Raw genomic sequence first — 19723 nt, forward strand, 5'->3', positions numbered from 1 at the left:
CAGAAATTGGCTCTTGATGGGCAAGTGCCTTGTGCAGAGGTGCTCACCGAGCTCTTGTCAGACGGAAGAGTGCCTGGATGGCCGGCCTAAGCGGCTTGCTTCCCAGAGTAGCCCTGGCACTAACCTACCCGAAGAGCCCTGTCTGGGAAGTCATTTCACGGGGCAGCAGTCAGACATCTGTAGAAGGAAACTTAAGGCCCCCTTTCCTAGTTCTTACTCTTCCCTTTGGTTGAAGCTTAGTGGAGACAACTGAGGTTTTTGGTTTTGGCAGAATCTTTTCTATATGTCTCCTTCTCTCCACTTCCTCCACTGGGGGTCCTAGTAAGGCTCCTTTCTCATACCTCTGGCTCAGCACCTACCATAGTATATTATGGTGGAGTTATTGTCCACATTCTAGGCTCAGACTGTGAGTTCTTTTGAGAGCTGGGCTCACCTGTGTCTAATCCCCTTCCCATTCCCGACAGAAGTCAGTAGCTATCAGGCGCCAAGTGAGGCTGTGGCTCTCAGGTATTGAATGCACTGTGCTAATTACTTCCCATGCATCACCTTGTTTAATGCCCACAACCCTGAGACGTAGGAGTCATCACACCCTTTTTACAGATGAGCGTGCCGAGGCTCAGACTATTAGGAAATTTGCCTGAAGCTGCACAACTAGTAAGTGGCAGAGCTGAGATTTGAACCCAGGTGTGTAAAGCTGTGTCTTTGATTACCACACAGCAGGGCCTCCCCAAGGAGGATGGATGGTTGAATCTAATTCTTCCAGTTTGGAAAGTACCTGCTTGACTGGCCAGACTGGTATTGACTTCCAAGAACACTCCCTGCTTTCGAGCACAGCAGTGTCTTGTTGGTCACTGAGCAGAACCAAATGTTGGCAGGCTTTGGAGGCCCCTGCAGAGTCTTGTTCCAGGTCCGTGGGAAGAGGAGGTCCTGAGAATATGGCTGCATTTAGTGTCTCCCTGGATCTGCTTCAAGGTAGCGTGCAGCCCCCCTCAAACCAGAAGAAATAACCGGCCAACTGGTGGGCCAGGCATGTAGAATGGAAGAGACTTGTAGGGGGAAAAAACAATCTCTGATCCAAGTGACCAATCAGCCCGTTTTCAGTCTGGTGAAGGGAGAGAAGAAGGAGAAGGGGGCCCAGATATGCACATAGGGAGAGAAGAAAGGAAGGGAAGTTGCCTTTATTCGGCTTCTCCCTTGGCCCAGACGTCACGCCATGGATGAGCTCACTGTCCCTCACACCAGCCTGCAAGAGGCAGGTATTGGTATAGCCATTTAACAGATGAGGAGGTGTAGGATCACAGACGTTAAACAGCTTACTCAGGTCACACATCTGACAAATGACGGAGCTGAGGTTTAAACCCTTTGGACCCCCTGTGCTTATGAGTGTGTGCACGTGTGCATCTGCAGGCCGTGAGCGGAGGCTGAAGGGGAAATCAGGGCTCTGGGTACCTGTCCTGCTCAGCAGTGTGGGCCCTACCTAGTCCAGCAGGACACTGGGCTCAAACCAGCAGTGGCCTTGTATTTTTCCCCTTTCTTGTACCTTGCCATCCCTGGTTTATTTTTAGAGAGCTATTTTTATTTCTGCTCCCACTTCCTGGCTGGAGGCTGGGGTTGGGGTGCAAGGAAGGCATTGGGCATCAGAAGAGGCAGAGGCAGGCCTAGGTGGCATCTTGGTGCCCTCGGCTGGGCCCTGGGGACTGTGCTCAACTGCTTGCCTTGAGCTCCTCAGGTCAGCCGTAGGCCCAGGGGGTCCTGGACAGAGGGACAGTTGCGCTCCTCATTTCTTTGCCTATCAGAAGGGAAGGAGCCTCTCCCCTGGAGCGGAACAGGAAGTAGCATGTGGCACTCTTTATATTTTTAGCTCACTGGCTGTTTCTGAGGCCAAGAACTTTGAGGGAATATGGGGTCCTGGTTAGGAGCCAGAATCCGTGGGTCTGCGTTCTGGCTCCACTGGTAGCTTTAGGCAAGTCACTTTATGCCTTGACGGCTTCCTCGTCTGTTAACATCGGGGAACGAACCATAGACCCTACCCCTCAGGGGTGACTTGAGGATTCAGAGAGCTCGTCCATGTCAAGGCACAGCTGTGGCACTCATTAGGTGTTGACTATTTTATTGTTAGCATATCTCTGGACCCTTGGCACCTCGCACCACGCGGTGGATGCCAGTAAATGTTGGTTGGACTGAACAGAACTTCAAGACTATTGGTTGTCCTGTTTCCATCAGAATGTTGGCTGTAGTCAGTGACTGCCTGCAAGACCCCACAGAGTAATTCCCATGGCAGCTGCCTGCAGTCCACAGCCCCCGGCCCTGGTTTTGCTTTTGCACCTTTCTGAGGCTCTGGCTTTGGGTTGTGAGCTCTGGAGGGGTTGGGGCATGTGTCCCATGGGTGCAGGCATTACCAGGTGGTTCTGGGTGCTTGGGCCCAAGGTTCTGAAGGAGGGGCTTGCCACTGGCAATCTGTTGTAGCTAGTAACAGTGAAGGACATCTTTGGAAACTTGTACTTGGGGGCTCAGAAGTTAATCAGATACCACCAGTGGCCAGTATTATGGGTATTTGGGAAACTGTGTTTCTTAGGATCTGGAGCTGGCACTCGGGCACAAGCGTTTCCATGTGTGTGGTTTTTAATTTATTTTAAAATGTTTTAATTATATAAATAGTGCTTATTCATAATATACAATTAGAATACTTAAGTCGGGGTGCCTGGGTGGCTCAGTCGGTTAAGCGTCTGCCTTCGGTCCAGGTCATGATCTCCAGGTCCTGAGATCGAGCCCCACGTTGGGCTCCCTGCTCAGCGGGGAGTCTGCTTCTCCCTCTCCCTTTGCCCTTCCCCTGTTCATGCGTGCTTGCACTCGCACGCACTCTTTCTCTCTCTATATGTATATCTCAAGTGAAGTCTGAAAAAAAAAAGAAAAAAAATACTTAAGTCATGGGGCTATAATGGATAGCATGCAGTATAGTCAATAATACTGTATTACAAATTTTAAAGTTGGTAAGAAAGTAAATCTTAAACGTTCTCATTACCAGAGGAAAAAAATATTTGTAAGTTTGTATGGTAACGGATGGTGACTAGACTTACTGTGGAGATCTTTTTGCGTTGGGTATAAATGTTGAATCATTATGTTGTGCACTTGAAACTAATGTATGTCAATTATACTTCAATAAGAAAAGAAAATACAGCTGAGCACTGAGAAGGAACTAAAAGTCATACATTATCATAGCATCCATAAGTGACTGCTGTAAATTTTAATCTATGTTCTTTCAGATTTTCTGTGTGTACTTACTTGGTTTTCTTTGAAAAGTGGGATATTATTTAACAGTCAGTTCTGGGACTTGCCTTTCCCATTTTTCAGGTGGTTTCTTCTGTCTGCTCTCTAACCTTCCCTGCCCTTTGTGATTGAGCAAAGAAAGGCATCTTGCCCAAAGGGAGGCATCTGGGAAGGATGAATCACTGTTCATTGCTGTGATGGTTTAAAGGGCAGAGGGCAAAAAGGTGCCTATTTCTCCCCATCCGTATTTCTCCCTACCCCCTCCCTGTCTGCTCTCCCTCCCCACCCGTCTGCCTTTTTTTCTCCTTCCATACAAAACCCAGAAAGGATACCGCCTCCAGTCTGAAGGTTTCTTTTCATGGCTTTTAGGGAGAACCCTCTCATGATTTCAGAAAAAAACATACACAGAGAGGAGATGGGAAGGATCATGCCTCAGCTTGGGGGGAGGGGGGTGCTTGGGAAGAATAATAGGAGGGCCTGGGTCCCTGGTTCTGGAGAAGGAATTGGATGATAGGTTGGGGGGTCAGGGCAGCTGCGGATGGCAGTGGGGACTCCTCGCTGACAGGGCGAACAGGATGACCAGGCAGAAGTGTAGAGAATAAGGAGCCCAGATATGGGTCGGAAACAGGGAGAAGGAAATATGTCTCAGTGGGACATGCTCCTCCACCGAGGCCCTGCTCTTCCCATGAACTTGCATCTAGTCTACTTTCCCCACCTGGCAGGGTCCAGGCCAAGTGGTCTGACAGGTCTGGTAGACCCGGCCCTGCTGACACCGTGTGTTAGCTGCTCCGTGGCACCTCACTGGGCGGTAGGCAGGGGTCTGAGCATACTTGTCGGGCATAGGGAAGATGTTCCCAGCATCCTCAGCAGCTCAGATTCCATTCTAGAAAAACAGTCCAGAGTCACGGAGAAAACTAAAGATGGGATGTTCTGGGAGGAATAAGCTATGCCTCCCCTTTATTTCTCACAGTAAAATGGGGTCCCTGGCAGTAGGTGAGGAAAAGGCCTATCTGAGCCCTGAAGGTGAGTGAGACTTGGCATCTCAGGTTTTTTCTGGACCACTCTGGTCTGCACACAGGCTGGTGTTGCGTGGTGGGGCCAGGAATTCGTGATTACGAACAGGATGATTTCCATAAGCTGTGTGTTGCTGTGGGCCTGACTGGGTCATACTTGTTTTCCTGTGGATCCCAGTCCTGGTGCGACCTGGCAGATACTGTCTGGACCACAGAGCAGGGTAGCTTCCTGTCCGTCCCCTCAAGCCTGCACTGCTCCTCTCCCTTCCTCCATTCCTGAGCTATAATTAAGTTCCTGCGTGAAACCAAATCCCTCAGCTGACACACGCTTGTAACTGCAGTCCCCGTCATTGGGCAGCTCGTCTGGGGTGACTCTTGGGGCTGGTGTCTCAGCCTCCAGACGGTCCTGGGTAGGTTTATGTAGGAGGTGGAGACCCGCCAGGAAAGGGGTGGGTCTGGTGAGGCAGGGGCAGGCCTTGCCCAAGAGTCAGAAAGTGGGAAGTCATGGGGGCGATGCGGGGCTGGTGAGCAACCAGAGAGTGCCGGGGGACACAGAGGGTGGAGGAGACAGACGGGCTGCCTTGCAGGGTGAGAGGGCATGGACAGAGACAAGCTTTCGAATCACTAAGCCACGAGGCAGATTGTGAGCAGTTTATGTTACATTTTTTTTTTTTTTTAAGATTTTATTTTTTTATTTGAGAGAGAGAGAAGGAGCAGAGGGAGAAGCAGACTCCCCTGCTGAGCAGGGAGCCCACCTTGGGACTCGATCCTACGACTCATGATCCAGGATCATGACCCGAGCCAAAGGCAGATACCTAACGGACTGCACCACCCAGGCGCCTGGTTTATGTTACATTCTGTATCTTTCTCCAGCATTTCAAAAATTGAGATCTACTTCACATAACATAAAATTCGCTACTTTAAAGTGTGCACCTCACTGGTTTTTGGTATACTTACTATGGTGTATCACCGCTAATTCCAGAACATTCCCGTCACCACAAAACAAACCCTGTACCTATTAATAGTTAGTCCCAGTACCACTCTCCCCTCAGCCACTAACCTATCCTTCTCTATGGATTTCCCTATTTCAGACATTTTGTATAAATGGAATCATACAATGTGTGGCCTTTTGTGTCTGTCTTCTTTCACTCAGTGTAACGTCGTCAAGGTTCATCTGTGTACTTGCTGTCTAAGTAGCACGTAATGGTACTTCATTCCTCTTTATTTCTACTTGATGGGAAATACTGTGTTTTGTTTATCCATTCAACAGTTGGGTTGTGTCCATCTTTTGGCTGCTACAAACATTCATTTATAGGCTTTTGTGTGGACATATGCTTTCAGTTCTTTTGGGAGTATACCTAGGGATGGGATTGCCAGGTCATGTGCTAATAACTCTGTGTTTGACATTTTGAGGAACTACCAAAGTGGCTGCACAGTGCCCTCACTCATTTATTTGTTTATTAGGTTGATTAGCTATTTATTTTTCATTATAAAATATACGTAACATAAAATTTATTATTTTAACCATTTTTTAAACGTACAGTTCAGTGGCATTTAGTATATTCACACTGTTGTACAACCATCACCACCATCCATCTCCAGAACTTTTTTTCATATTGCAAAAATGAAACTTTGTAAATAATGCCCCACCACCCCTTGCCCCCAGCCCCTGGCAACCACTGTTCTACTTTCTGTCTCTAGGCATTCGACTAGGCTCAGTAGGTCATGAGTGGAATCATCCAGTAGTTTTGCTTTTGTGACTCTGGCTTACCTCACTCAACATAATGTCTTCAGGGTTCATCCATGTTGTTATGTTAATGTCCTTACCTTTTAAGGCTGAATAATATTCTATTGTATGTATATACAGGCTTACCTTGTTTTACTGCACTTCACTTTATTGTGCTTTGGAGATACTGCTTTTTTTTTTTTTTTTTTTAAATGAAGTGAGGGTTTGTGGCAAACCTGTGTGGAGCAAATCTCTTGGCACCATTTTTTGAACAGCATTTGCTCATTTCACGTCTTTGTGTCACATTTTGGTAATAACTGCAATATTTTAAACTTTTTCATTTTTATTATATTTGTTGTTGTGATCTGTGTGATCAGTGATGACGAGTCCTTGAAAGCTCAGGTGATGGTTAGCATTTTTTAGCAATAAAGTGTTTTGTAATTAAGGTATGTCCATTTTTAAGACATAGTGCTCTTGCACACTTAATAGACTACAGCATAGTGTGGGCATTCCTTCTTTGCCCTGGGAAACAAAAAAACACTGGACTCGCTTTATTGTGATGTGTGCTTGATTGCAGTGGTCTGGAGCTGAACCTGCAGTAAGTGTAAGGTATGCCCCTAGCACATTTTGTTGATCCATTCCTCCATTGACGATCCGTTCATCTGTAGCTTTCACCTTTTGGCTGTGTGAATGTGCTACTATAAATATGGATGTAAAAATATCTGTTCATGGCCCTGCTTTCAGTGTTTTGGGGTGTATATACCCAGAAGTAGAATTTCTGGATCATGTGCTAATTTTATTTTTAATTTTTGAAGGAACCACTGTACTGTTTTCTGTAGTGGCTACACTGTTTGACATTCCCAACAGCAGTGTACAAGAGTTCCCATGCCCTCACTCGTGATCGATAGCTTGGTTGAGTATAGAATCCTTAGAATTTTTAGGTCACTGCTCCATGTTTCAGTATGAATAATGAAGTTAATTGGCTTCTGGGTACTTCGTAAGTAAGTAATCTGGTTTTTTTTCGCTCTGAAAGATGTAAGGATTTTCTTTATTCTTGGAATTTAGGCATATCACCAGGATACAGCTAGGTATTTGTCTTCTTTCCTTAATTCTTGCAGGGCCCTAATGGCTGAAGAGTCCTTGGGACATTTTCTACTATTTGTTTCCTTCAATGTCTCTTTCCTCTACTTCTAGGACTCTTAATAGACTTCGGACTTTTGGACTTCTTGGTTCACTGCTAGTGTGTGGAAATATGATTGATTTTTTAAAAATGATTATTGACGTGCAATATTGTATTAGTTTCAGGTGTACAACAAAGTGATTCAGTATATACATTACAAAATAGTCACCACAGTAAGTCTAGTTACCATCTGTCACCAAACAAATATTGTTACAGTATTATTGACTATATTCCCTGTGCTGCACATTATATCCTCGTGTCTTGTTTATTTTATAACTGGAAGTTTGTACCTCTTAATCTCCGTCACCTATTTCATCCACCCCCCCCACCCGCTCCCCTCTGGCAACCATCAGTTTGTCCTCTGTATCTATGAATTTACCCTTTCTGTTTTGTTTGATTGTTTGCTTTTTAGATTCTACATATAGGTGAAATTGTATGGTATCTGTTTTCCTCTGACTTAGTTCTTAGCACACTACCCTCTAGGTCCATTCACATTATCACACATGGCAAGATTCCATTCTTTTTTATGGCTGAATAATATTCCATTGTGTAGAATATTAGTGGACATTTAAGTTGTTTCCATATCTAGGCTATTGTAAATAATGCTGCAATGAACGTAGGGGTACATATGTCTTTTCAAGTTAGTGTTTTTATTTTATTTATTTGAGAGAGCAAGCATGCGAGAGCACAAGCAGGGGGAAGGGCAGAGGGAGAGGAAGAAGCAGACTCCCCACTGAGCAGGGAGCCCAATGTGGGGCTCTATCCCAGGACCCTGAGATCATGACCTGAGCTGAAGGCAGATGCTTAACTGACTGAGCCACCCAGGTGCCCCATTTTTTTTTTTTTTTTTTAAGTAGGCTCTGCACTGGGTGTGGAGCCCAACGCAGAGCTTGAACTCACAACCCTGAGATCAAGACCTGAGCTGAGATCAAGAGTTGGACACTTAACTTAATGTCCCAGTGTTTTCATTTTCTTCAGATAAATACCTAGAGGTGGAATTGCTGGATCATATAGTAGTTTTAATTTCTTAAGGAACCTCCATACTGGTTTTCATGGTGACTGCAACAATATACATTTCTACCAAAAGTGTACTAGAGTTCCCTTTTTTCCATACTCTCGCCAACACTTATTTCTTGTTTTTTTGATAATAGCCATTCTAACTATTATAAATGTAAGGCAGTATCTCATTGTGGTTTTGATTTGCATTTCCCTGATGGTTAATGATGTTGAGTGTCTTTTCATGTGCCCGTTGGCCATTTGTATATCTTTTTTTAGAAAAATGTCTATTCAGTTCCGGTGCTCAGTTTTTAATCAGATTGTTTTTTGTTTGTTTTTGCTGTTGAGTTGTAGGAGTTCTTTAAACTCATACAAACTTTGGATGTTAACCCCTTATCAGATGTATCATTCTCAAATATCTTCTCCCATTCAGTATGTTGCCTTTTGTTTTATTGTTTCCTTTGCTGTGCAAAAGCTTTTTAGTTTGATGTAATCCCATTTATTTATTTTTGCTTTTATTGTCCTTGCCCGAGGAGACAGATCCAAAAAAAAAAAAATATTATTGAGACCAGTGTCAAAGAGCATAGCCTATGTTTTCTTCTAGGAGTTTTATGGTTTTACATCTTACATTTGCGTCTTTAATCTGTTTTGACTTTATTTTTGTATATAGTGTAAGAAAGTAGTCCAGTTTCATTCTTTTGCATGTAGCTGTCTAGTTTTCCCATCACCATTTATTGAAGAGATTTCCCTATTATATATTCTTGACTTCTTTGTGTAAATTAATTGGCCATATAAGTGTGGGTTTATTTCTGGACTCTCTCTTCTGTTCCATTCACCTCTGTGTCTGTTTCTGTGCCAGTACCATACTGTTTTGATTACTGTAGCTTTGTAGTGTAGTTTGAAATCTGGGAGCATGATACCTCCAGCTTTGTTCTTCTTTTTCAAGATTGTTTTCACTATTCAGGGTCTTTTGTGGTATCATTAACATTCTAGGATTATTTGTTTTAGTTCTGTGAAAAATGCCATCGATATTTTGATAGGAATTGCATTGAATCTGTAGAGTGTTTGGGGTAGTATGGACATTTTAACAATAGTAATTCTTCCAATCCATGAGCAGGGGATATTTTTCCATTTATTTGTGTTGTCTTCAGTTCTTTTCAGCAGTGTCTTATAGTTTTTACAGTATAGGTGTTTCACTTCCTTGGCTAAATTTATTCCTGGTTATTTTATTCTTTTTGATGCAATTGTAAATTTTTTTGATTTCTCTTTCTGATAGTTCATTATAGTATATAGAAGTGCAACAGATTTCTGCATCTTGATTTTGTATCCAGCAACTTTACTGAACTCATTTATTAGTTTCATGGTGTAAGTTTTAGGGTTTTCTATGATAGTATCATGTCATCTACAAAGAGTGACAGTTTTACTTGTTCTTTTCCAATTTGGGTGCCTTTTATTTATTTTTCTTGCCTAATTCTTGTGGCTAGGACTTCCAATACTATGTTGAATAAAAGTGGCAAGAGTGGGCATCCTTGTCTTGTTTCTGATCTTAGAGAAAAAAATTTCAGCTTTTCATCACTGAGTATGATGTTAGCTGTGGGCTTGTCATATATGGCCTTTATTACGTTGAGACATGTTCCCTCTATACCCGCTCGGTTAAGTTTTTATCATAAACAGATGTTAAATTTTGTTAAATGCTTTTTCTGCATCTATTGAGATGATTATATGATTTTACTCTTCATTTTGTTAATGTAGTGTATTATGTTGATTGATTTGTGGATATTGAACCATCCTTGTTGCATCCCTGGAATAAATCCTACTTGATCATGGTATCTGATCCTCTTAATGTATTGTTGAATTCAGTTTGCTAATATTTTGTTGAGGATTTTATGATTAATTTTATATATCACTCTTGTATCATTTAACCTTGCTGAATTTGTTTATTAGTTCTAATAGCTTTTTAGTGGATTTCTTAGGATTTTCTAAGATCGTGTCATGTAAGATCATGTTATCTGGTAATATAGTTTTACTATTTCCTTTCCAACCCAGATAACTTTTTTTTTTTTTCTCTTTCCTAATTACCTTGGCTAGAATCTTCAGTACAGTATTGAACAGACCTGGTGAGAGTGGACATCCTTATCTTATTCCTGATCTCGGGGGGAAAGCTGTCAGTCTTTGGAGCTGTTTATTTTTGAATAGGTAATTATTGACATGCTACAAAATTCAGAAGGTATTCCCTCTTTCCCTCCCCTGTCTCTCAGCTGCCCAGTACCACCTCATGGAGGCAGCCCTCTTGGTCACTTTCATTTATGAGCATGTACCTATATATTTTCTATTATTACGTTATTACCTTTCAGGCAGATGGCTGTCTGCTGTGATCTCTAGTCTGCCCCTTGCTTCACGTATAGTATGTTGTCCCTCCTGGCATACCAGTACACTGTGGAGCTTCCTCATTCTTTTTAACTGCTCCCTCATTTGTTGTATGGGTGTGCCATTCTCTATTTATTCATGGATGTACAGATGATTTCCAGTCTTTTGCTGTAGTGAATAACCTTGCCGTTATTTTGCACCCAGTGTCATTTTGCACCCAGATGAACAGATTGACAATGATACTGCGTGACAGATGCAGAGATGGAGATGTGTGGGGGAAGTGTGTGGGGGGAGAGGGAAAGGCTCCTGGAGGAAGCTGGTTGATGCCTCGGGGTGAGCACTGGCATAGGAGGTGGGCCTTGCAGGCGGGAAAGGATCGCAGTAGGCTGGGATGTGGGAAGGGCAAGTGTGAGTAAAGGAGCAACAGCTCAGATGTGTTTGGGCAAATCAAGAATATCAGTTATCTATTGCCTCATAACAAATGACCCCAAAACTTAGTGGCTTAAAACGACATTTGTGATCTTGCAGTTTTTGTGGGTCAGGAGGAAGGTGTTATTGTGAGCCATTTTAGAAGGCTGCCTCCAGCAGCAAGTCATAGTGAGGATGGGATTGGCTGGGGCAGGCCAGCATGACAGTGGGCAGCCATTATTGTAGCTAATCCGACACGCTTGGCTGAGAAGCTGAGATTGATGTGAGAACAGTGGGAGCCAGCAGAAGGCCCTTGAGTAGGAGAATCATGTGGTAGCTGTCATCATGGACAATTAATGTGCTAGCATTATACTAGAGGGGTCAAATGGAGAGAGAGACACAGCGAGAGAATTAGCTGAGGAGATATCTGTATTAACTTAGGTGAAAACAGTTGCTTCGTATTGAGCACCTTCTCTGTACTATGTACTTTGGCTCTAGGTTTTCTTATCTTTGAAAGGACTACAAATTTAGTTTGCAGCTGAGGAGGCTAAGCCTCAAAGAGATAAGAAGCTTGTGTATGGTCCACAGCTAGTAAGTTGCAGAACAGCACTCAGGTCTGCCTGGCCTTGAAGACTGTCTTTTGGGGGCCATGGGGTTGGAAAGATGGGGGTGACTGGAGAGGTGAGGTCTTGGCCGTTCCTGGATGCTGAAGAGAGACAGAGGAGCCTGAGAGGTTGACTTTTTGAACCCAGGTGACTAAGATAAAGAAGACACTGTAGCAGGAAGAAGAGAGGCCAGAGGGGACACTGGTGTGGTGGGAGAAGGTGAGTCATCCTTGGAACATTGGGCACTTGTTGGCAGGGTCCCTCCCAGTTGTAGGGGAATCGTAAATAGTTCCTGTACTTTGTATATGAAGGGGTACTCTTGGCCAAAAAGGGTTCCAAAAGTGGGAGCTTGTTGGTGAAAGGGTACTTACTGGGGGGTTGGTTGTCTGAACACTAGGTTGACACATTCTCTCAGCAGCCTGTACACTCTGTGGTGGGGCCTCTGCCAAAGTCTGCTGGGCAGAGCAGTCACCGGCCAGCCCAGATTCAGGAGGGGAACTAGACTCCACATCTTGATGGGAGGAGTAGCAAAGGGATGGTAGCCATCTTTAATCCACAGATAGCCAGTAATGGAAAGCGGGGATTTGAACCCACAGCTGTGTGACTCAGACCCAGAGCTCTTTCTGCCACACCTCACCGTCCCTTTCTGCTTCTGATTCCTTGGGGATTGCAAAGCTTGCTGGCTCACGTTTGTGTTGTTAGAGGGCAATGATTCTTTTAGTCTCCCAGAATAGAAGTTGCACTGGTTACCCTCTTTTCCCAGGTGAACATCCAAGATCACTGGGCCTGAAAGAACCTTCTAAAACAGGCTTTTTCATAGGGATTCACTCGCTGCCTCCCCAGGCTCTAGCACTCATTGCTAGACATGCATGGAATTTCCCCATGGAGTTTCCCTTTCTGCACTTAGTACCCTTTTGATCCCCAGCACTGGCTGAGTGGGATCCTTGTGGCTTTGCAGCCAGATGTGCAGGCTGGCCTGGTCACTGGATGTCTCAGACAGTATCTAGTCCCATGATTCCCAGACATGGCTCAGCTGGTAGATGTGTCAGGGAATTTTGGAAAGAAATGTAGATTCCTGGGCCTTGCTTCAGGCCTCTTGAATTAGGATTTCCAGGAATGATGTCCAGAAATCTGCATTTGAAACTCCCCATTGACTTGAGGTGGCAAGCCTGATTGGGGGGACCACTGACTTCTCAGAAAGGTGCCTCTGAGGTCATTGATCAGAGGAGTCAGTGGGACGTGACAACGATTGTCCTGAGGGCCTCACACTTCACAACCAGGAAATGACTCCTTTAACATGTCCAGGAGATTTCTGACCGCATCTGCTCAAATCTTTGATATTCTTCTGCATTCTTTGATAGTATCTGAGCTTTATGGTGACAACTGGTTTTCTTTCTTTTTTGGGGGGGGGGGGGCGGGGGGAGAGGGGCAGAGGGAGAGAGTAAGGGAGAGAAACAGACTCCACGCCCAACACAGAGCCTGACATGGGACTCTATCCCATGACCCCGAGATCATGACCTGAGCCAAATCAAGGTCTGACGCTTAACCAGCTGAGCCACCCAGGCGCCCCACTGGTTTTCTTTTAAAGCATTTGTAGAGGGGAGTAAGCTCTGCCTGTGGTTGGCAGACAGACCCTTCTTAACTGGGACCTATTTGGTCTGATTTATCTGAAATAAAAAATCTGTTTGCTTAGCCCTCTGGTTATCTTTGGTGCAAAGACTGTGACAGCCTCAGATATATCCACACTTGATCTTAGCCAAAAGGCTGAGAAGCGATATCCAAGTTAAGACAATAGGCAGACCTTTCTAGTTCTGTGTCTTGGATCTACTTAAGGTCCTCTTACAGCTTTTAAAACCCTGGCTGATTGGTCAGTTAAACAGTTAACGTCTACATTTTTAAATATTTGGAAAATACAGAGAAATATAAAGAAGAAAATGAAAGCTACCTTAGAATCTTCCTCCCAGAGAATTACCATGGTTAATATTTTCATGAATATTCATTCTTTCATGCCTTCTCTCTCTCTCTCTTTCACACACACACACACCTCCCTATACCCTCTTTTTGAAAACCATATCGAAGTCATATTGTGATACTATTATTTAGCAGATTCAGATACCATAAAGTTCACCATCAAATGTACAATTTGATGGTTTTGAGTATATTTGCAGAGTTGTGTAACCATTGCTATAATTTAATTTTAGAACCTTCTCATCATCCCAGAAGGCAGCCTTGTATCCATTAGCATTCACTCCCCATTATTTCCTCCCCTGCCCCCAGCCCAAGGCAACCACTCATCTACTTTTTGTTTCCACAGATTTGCCTTCTCTGGACATTTCATAGAAATAGGGTTATACAATATGTGCTTTTGCGATTGTCTTCTTTCACCAAACATAATTGTGATACTTTAAACATTTATATCACTAACAATTTGAATATAGTTTTCAAGGATGCATTTTTATTTTATTTTATTTTTAAGATTTTATTTATTTGAGATTCGAGAGAGAGAGAGAGAGCGCACATGGGGGGGAATGCGGGAAAGAGGGAGAAGTGGACTTCCCGATGAGCAGGGAGCCCGGGGGGTGGGGGTGGGGGCCTCGATTGCAGGATTCTGGGATCATGACCTGAGCTGAAGGGCAGCTGCTTAACCTACTGAAGCCACCCAGGAGCCCCAAGAATGCATTTTTAACAAAGCAGAGCAGTATTCCATCTTATGAGTGTATCTGAGCTTATTTATTTAACCAGCCCTGCTGATGGTTATTTATCATCTTTTGCTATTATATCTAATGCTTCCTGTACTCAGAAATCATCTTGTTTGTTAAGTCATTGCTTAACTGTCGGGACGCCTGGGTGGCTCGGTTGGTTGAATGTCAGACTCTTGGTTTCTGCTTGGGTCATGAACTTGGGGTCATGGGATTGAGGCCCCCCATTAAGGGGGCTTGAAATTCTTTCCCCCTCCCCCTCTCCCCACTCTGCTCCTCCCCTCACTTGCGCACTTGCATGTGCGTTCTCTCTCTAAAATAAAAAAATAAATAACATCTTAAAAAAAAAAACCACCTTATCTCTGAACTGTCTGAATTCCTGACTAGAACAGAAGCCCTTTGAGGACAGCCACTTGGTCTGTCTTGGTAACATTGTCTCCCTACTCCCCAGCATCGTTCCTGGCAACTTGGTAGGTATTCGGTTTTAAGAGTGTCTGTGTGTTATATAATTTTGAATGAACCAAAATGTTAAGGTTATCGGTAAACTTCACCAAACTGCCAAATTCCAGAGAGTTATACTAATTTACCCTCTCTCTGCAGTTTACAAGAGTGCTTGACTTTATAAAGTTAATTTATAAAAGAAGCCCTGTGATCTTTTGTAATACAGCACTCTCTGACCTGTGAGCCAGTTAGCTTAGGAGTCCGAGCTCACGTACCCCCTTCTGTGGGCCACAGAAGTCCTGCCTGTTGGGTAGGATGGTGACTCTGACCTCCTGGGTCCTCATCATGGCCCTGTGGTACTGCACCGTTCCCTATTGCCCTTAGAGAGGTTGAGAGGCATTTTCCGGCCACTTGCCCTGTCACATGTGGACGTGTTGGGGAGTGAGTAGAGTTGGGTTGGTCAAGTATGTATAGGACGTTGGTTCCGGCTGCTGATTGAAATGCCTTTTGAAGTCATCAGGAGAGATGTCACTCTGGAAGTTGTGTCTTCAAAAATAGAACTGAAGAAATGCTTCCAGGAAGTGTGACACAGCCCAGTCAGCCCAGGCTGCCCCTCTGAAGGTGGTGGGCACCCACCTGGCTGATAAACACTGCCTGAGTCACCCACTGGCCACAGTCCCTGCCCCTGTTTGCATAGTTCCTATCTGGGAAAGCAAGCTACCTGCCCGTGCTGAGGAGCCGCCCCCAGGAGCTGCCAGGGGTGCAGGCAGGTCTCCCCAGGTGGGGGCGGCAGTCCTTGTCTCCACAGATGAGCGGTGGCGTCTGCGTGTCCTCTAGGGCAGCATATGGAGCATATGCAGGATTTGAAGGAAGAGCCGCATGGCCAGGGTAGTGCTTGTGTCCTTGTGTGGGGTCAGTTAGAGCTCTAGCCATTCACCTTCTCCCACAGCAGCTCGCTGCTTCTCCTATTCACCTCCTGTGGCTTTCGGATCACATTCCACATAGAGTTTCCGCCAAGCCTTCGCCCACTCCCCCGCGTCTCTCTCCTGGGATGCTGCCTCTTGGAACCACGGACATCACAAGCGCTACAGAGGCCATCACTTCTTTTCTTTGCGTCTCTGAAATCGCTCCTACTTGGTCTCTCACACAGTTGTTCACTGTTTGATTCATACTTCAGCCCGCTCTATGCCCACTGCCGTATTAGGCTGCAGAAATATGCAGCAGAAAGAGATCAGCCCTGCCCTCTCCAAGGCCAGCGTCTCGCTCCTTGCCTTGGCCTCGGTTTCCTTCCTCTCTGTGTCTTTGCTGCCCTGCTTCCTATTCCTCTTTCCTCTTTCCTCCGTCTGCACGTGAATGTGCTGCGTGCTCTGTCCTTTCTCTGCTCCTCTCACCCTCTTGGCCCTTCCTGGTTAGGACCTTCTTCCCTTTTAGGGAAAAATACTGAACTTCTTCCTTTTTTTTTTTTTTAAGATTTTATTTATTTATTTATTTGAGAGAGCGTGCGCACAAGCAGGGGGCGGGGCAGAGGGAGAGGGAGAAGCAGGTTCCCCGAGGAGCAGGGACCCTGAGATCATGACCTGAGCCAGAAGCAGCTGCTTAACTGACTGAGCCACCCAGGCGCCCCAAAATACTGAACTTCTTGCCACAAATCCTTTTCTGCTGAATGCCAGACCTACATGTCCACCTGGCTACTGGAGTGCTCAGTTTTCAGGGCGGAATGGCCCTGTCTCTGCCCTTCTCACGTCTCCATTTCTATTCATAACATGCCATTCTGTCAGTTCCTGGGAGTGGCATGACAGCTTGAGCCCTTCTCTCCTCTCCCATCCTCAGGCGTCCCTCCCATTCTCTCCATGTTTATCCCCACTCCTCTGATTTCACCTCTAATGAGTTGGATAGTGGCTGCCCAAGTGATATGTCCATGTCCTGATCCCTAGAACCTGTGAGTGTGACCTTCTTCGGAAAAAGGCTCTTTGTGGGGTTCTTGCCTGCGCTGCGGCTAGGGACAAACCTGCGCTCGCTGACCTCGGCCTGAAATAGGGACAGTGTTCCCAGTCTACAGTGATTCCGTGTTCATTATTTCATTCGATCTTCTCGAGTCCAAAGGCAGGGTCCTCTGCCTTCCTCTTCCCCCTCACTCTTGGGTCTGGAGATGTTCAAGGCTTGTATGTACAGCAGCTATGAGTGCGGTCCTTGGAGGTAGGTCTGGGTTTGAATCCTGGTTCTCTCACTCATTAGCTGAGGGCCTCTGACAGATTATGTATCCCCTTCGAGCTTTAGTTTCCTCTCCTGGAAAATGGGGCTGATGGATTGTTGTGCGGATTAGGTTATGTAGTAGTGTGCCTGACACTGTTTGCTTTATAATTGGAGCGATTCACTCAGCCTCTGCAGCGAGCGCTCAAGCTGGGACAAGCCCAGGAGCTCTGACTCAAATCCAGCCCCTCCCTCTGTCGTCCTGCAGCAGCTTTCTCATCTGTGCTTGGTGCTAGCCGTGGCAGGGGTCTATGATGACAAGATCCTCTAGGAGCGTAAGCAGAGCATGTATATATACGGGAGGTGGTATGACAAAGCAATTAAAAATGTGGGCTCTGGAGGAGTGCCTGGGGGGGTTCAGTCGGTTGAGCTTCCGACTTTTGGTTTTGGCTTAGGTCATGTTGGGCTCTGTGCAGAGTCTGCTCGAGGTTCTCTCTCCCTTTCCTTCCCTCTGCCCCCTCCTTGCTCACACTCTTACTCTCTCTCTCTAAAATAAATACGTAAAATCTTTTTTTTTTAAGATTTTATTTTTTATTTGAAAGAGAGAGAGAACACGAGCAGGGGGGAGGAGCAGAGGGAGAAGGAGAAGCAGACTCCCCGCTAAGCAGGGAGTCTGATGCGGGACTTGATCCCAGGACCCTGGGATCATGACCTGAGCTGAAGGCAGACGCTTAACCATCTGAGCCACCCAGGCGCCCCAATAAATAAAATCTTAATTAAAAAAAGAATGTGGGCTCTGGATATCGACCTGCGTTCAAATTCAGGCTCTGTGACCGTACCTCAGTGACCTTGGGAAAGTTTTCTTTGCCTTTCTAAGCCTCAGTTTCCTCACCTGTGAACTGAGAATAACAGTGGTACACACCTTAGGAGGTAGTTGAGAGGATTAAATGAAAGAATGCTCATAAAACATTCAGCGCGTGCCTGCCTCTTTGTAAGCACTAATAAATATCGTTAGAATGACCAGCTTCCACCGTGGGGAGTAGTAAGTGCGTTCAGGCCCTGAGCCCCTGGGAGGCACAACTGCAGGAATGCTGGTGCCCCTGGAATTATGTAACAAGGGGACATGGAGAAAGAACATTTCCAATGTTGCCTCTTCCCGTGAACTCACGATTCTTCCTCTGAACTGCGCAGGGGAGCTTGTCCTTCTTAAACCCAGAGCTCTTGGTATTTCTGTTATGGGGCTTGTTACAGTCTTTCTTGTGTCATGGCTATCCTTTCTACCACCACACATTCCCTCGGAGCAGGATCAGGCATTAGGTAACTATTTGATTACTGGAGTTGAACCTTGGGATTCAGCAGTGGGAGTAGTCAACCCACTGCTAGCAAACCATAGGGACCCTCTGGCTCCTGACCCCCACTTCTAGCGAGTGTTTTTCTCATGGCCGCGAGATACAGGGTTCCTTTTTCCAAAGAGCTTTCCACTCTGTACATGGGACCCAAAGTGGCTCCAGAAGCCCTGGGCCTTGGAGTCTATCACTGCCTCTCTCACCATCCAACAGGGGCATTGTTTGGATGGGCCAGGCATCAAAAGGAGACACAGGTTTACTGCCAAGGTCATTATAAGTCTTGGTACTGGCACTTGGGTTTGGTTGTTTTTGGATTTTTTTTTTTTTTTTAAAGAAAGAAACAAGAATTATGTACATTCCTTTTTTTTTTTTTTTTTTGAGAGAGAGAGGGAGGGAGGAGGGGCAGAGGGAGAGAAGCAGGCTCCACACCAAGTGTGGAGCCCAGTGTGGGGCTCAGTCTCACAACCCTAAGATCATGACTTCAGCCAAAATCAAGAATCCGATGCTTACCTGACTGAGCCACACAGGCGCCCCCAGGAATTATGTACATTCTTAATACTGAGTGTTAAGAATCTTCTCTGGAAAACTGCAGAATAACCCACTGAACTTGTGACTATCTGTAACTGCTCATAGGACATTGTCACCTGGGGGTCTCTAGAGTTCCTGAAACTCAATATGCCCCAAAATGACCCCTATATTTTTTGCCAGACCTCCTCTTCCTGCAGTCCCTGCCTTATTAGGATGTCCCCACTTCCTCGATCACCTGATGGTGGCCCTCCATTTTTTCCCTCTCCCCAAGGCCTCTTTTATTCAGTCACCAAGTCTTGGTAATTTTTCCTTCTAAATATTTCTTCTGCTTTTTTCCTTAAAGTCGGATGACACTAGCGCTATCTCAGCTTGGGGTTGTTATTTGCATTGAGTTTCAACCTTCTGTGTCCTCATGTTCCAGGAGTTTTCTTTCATAAATAGAATGTGGCTGCATTTAAAATTTTAAATCAAATCTGGAAATCTGTCTTAAGTCAGTATAATTATTTACATTTTTGGTATTTGACTTAAATATATCATGGTTTTGCATACTTTCCATATACCTTCCTTTTTTGCCTATTTTTCTCCTTTCCTGCCCTTCTGTTAGATTGCTTGAGTTTTCTTTATTCCCATTACTGTTTTGAAAATTATACATCTTGGGGCATCTGGCTGGTTGGAGGAGCACACAGCTCTTGAAGTCCAGGATACTTAACATCTTACATTTATTTATTTATTTAGATTTTATTTATTTGAGAGAGAGAAAGAAAATGAGCAGGGGGATGGGCAGAGGGAGAGAGATAAGTAGACTCCCCGGTGAACAGGGAACCGGACTCAGGGCTCGATCCCAGGACCCTGAGATAATGACCTAAGCCAAAGGTAGACACTTAACTGACTGAGCCACCAGGCGCCCCGTAATATCTTACATTTAATTCTTTTTTAAATTCTGGGAAATTCTCAGGG

At 45.1% G+C, this 19723-nt stretch overlaps 1 protein-coding gene across 5 annotated transcripts in view; it reads left to right on the forward strand.

The window, feature by feature from the left end:
• Positions 1-19723, forward strand: part of PPARD (peroxisome proliferator activated receptor delta) — a 79811-nt gene that overhangs the window by 13245 nt on the left and 46843 nt on the right. The window contains exon 1 of one of the 5 annotated variants that reach the window (XM_034991754.1): positions 10090-10378. The exons of the other annotated variants lie outside the window; for them this stretch is intronic. The gene's annotated coding sequence lies outside the window, so the exon portion shown is untranslated. Of the gene's footprint in view, positions 1-10089; positions 10379-19723 lie in introns of those variants that run through there. 5 annotated transcript variants of the gene reach the window in all.

Source organism: Mirounga leonina, unplaced genomic scaffold, assembly GCF_011800145.1.
Source record: "Mirounga leonina isolate KUSES-001 unplaced genomic scaffold, KU_Mleo_1.0 Mir_53, whole genome shotgun sequence".
Taxonomy (NCBI): Eukaryota; Metazoa; Chordata; class Mammalia; order Carnivora; family Phocidae; genus Mirounga; species Mirounga leonina.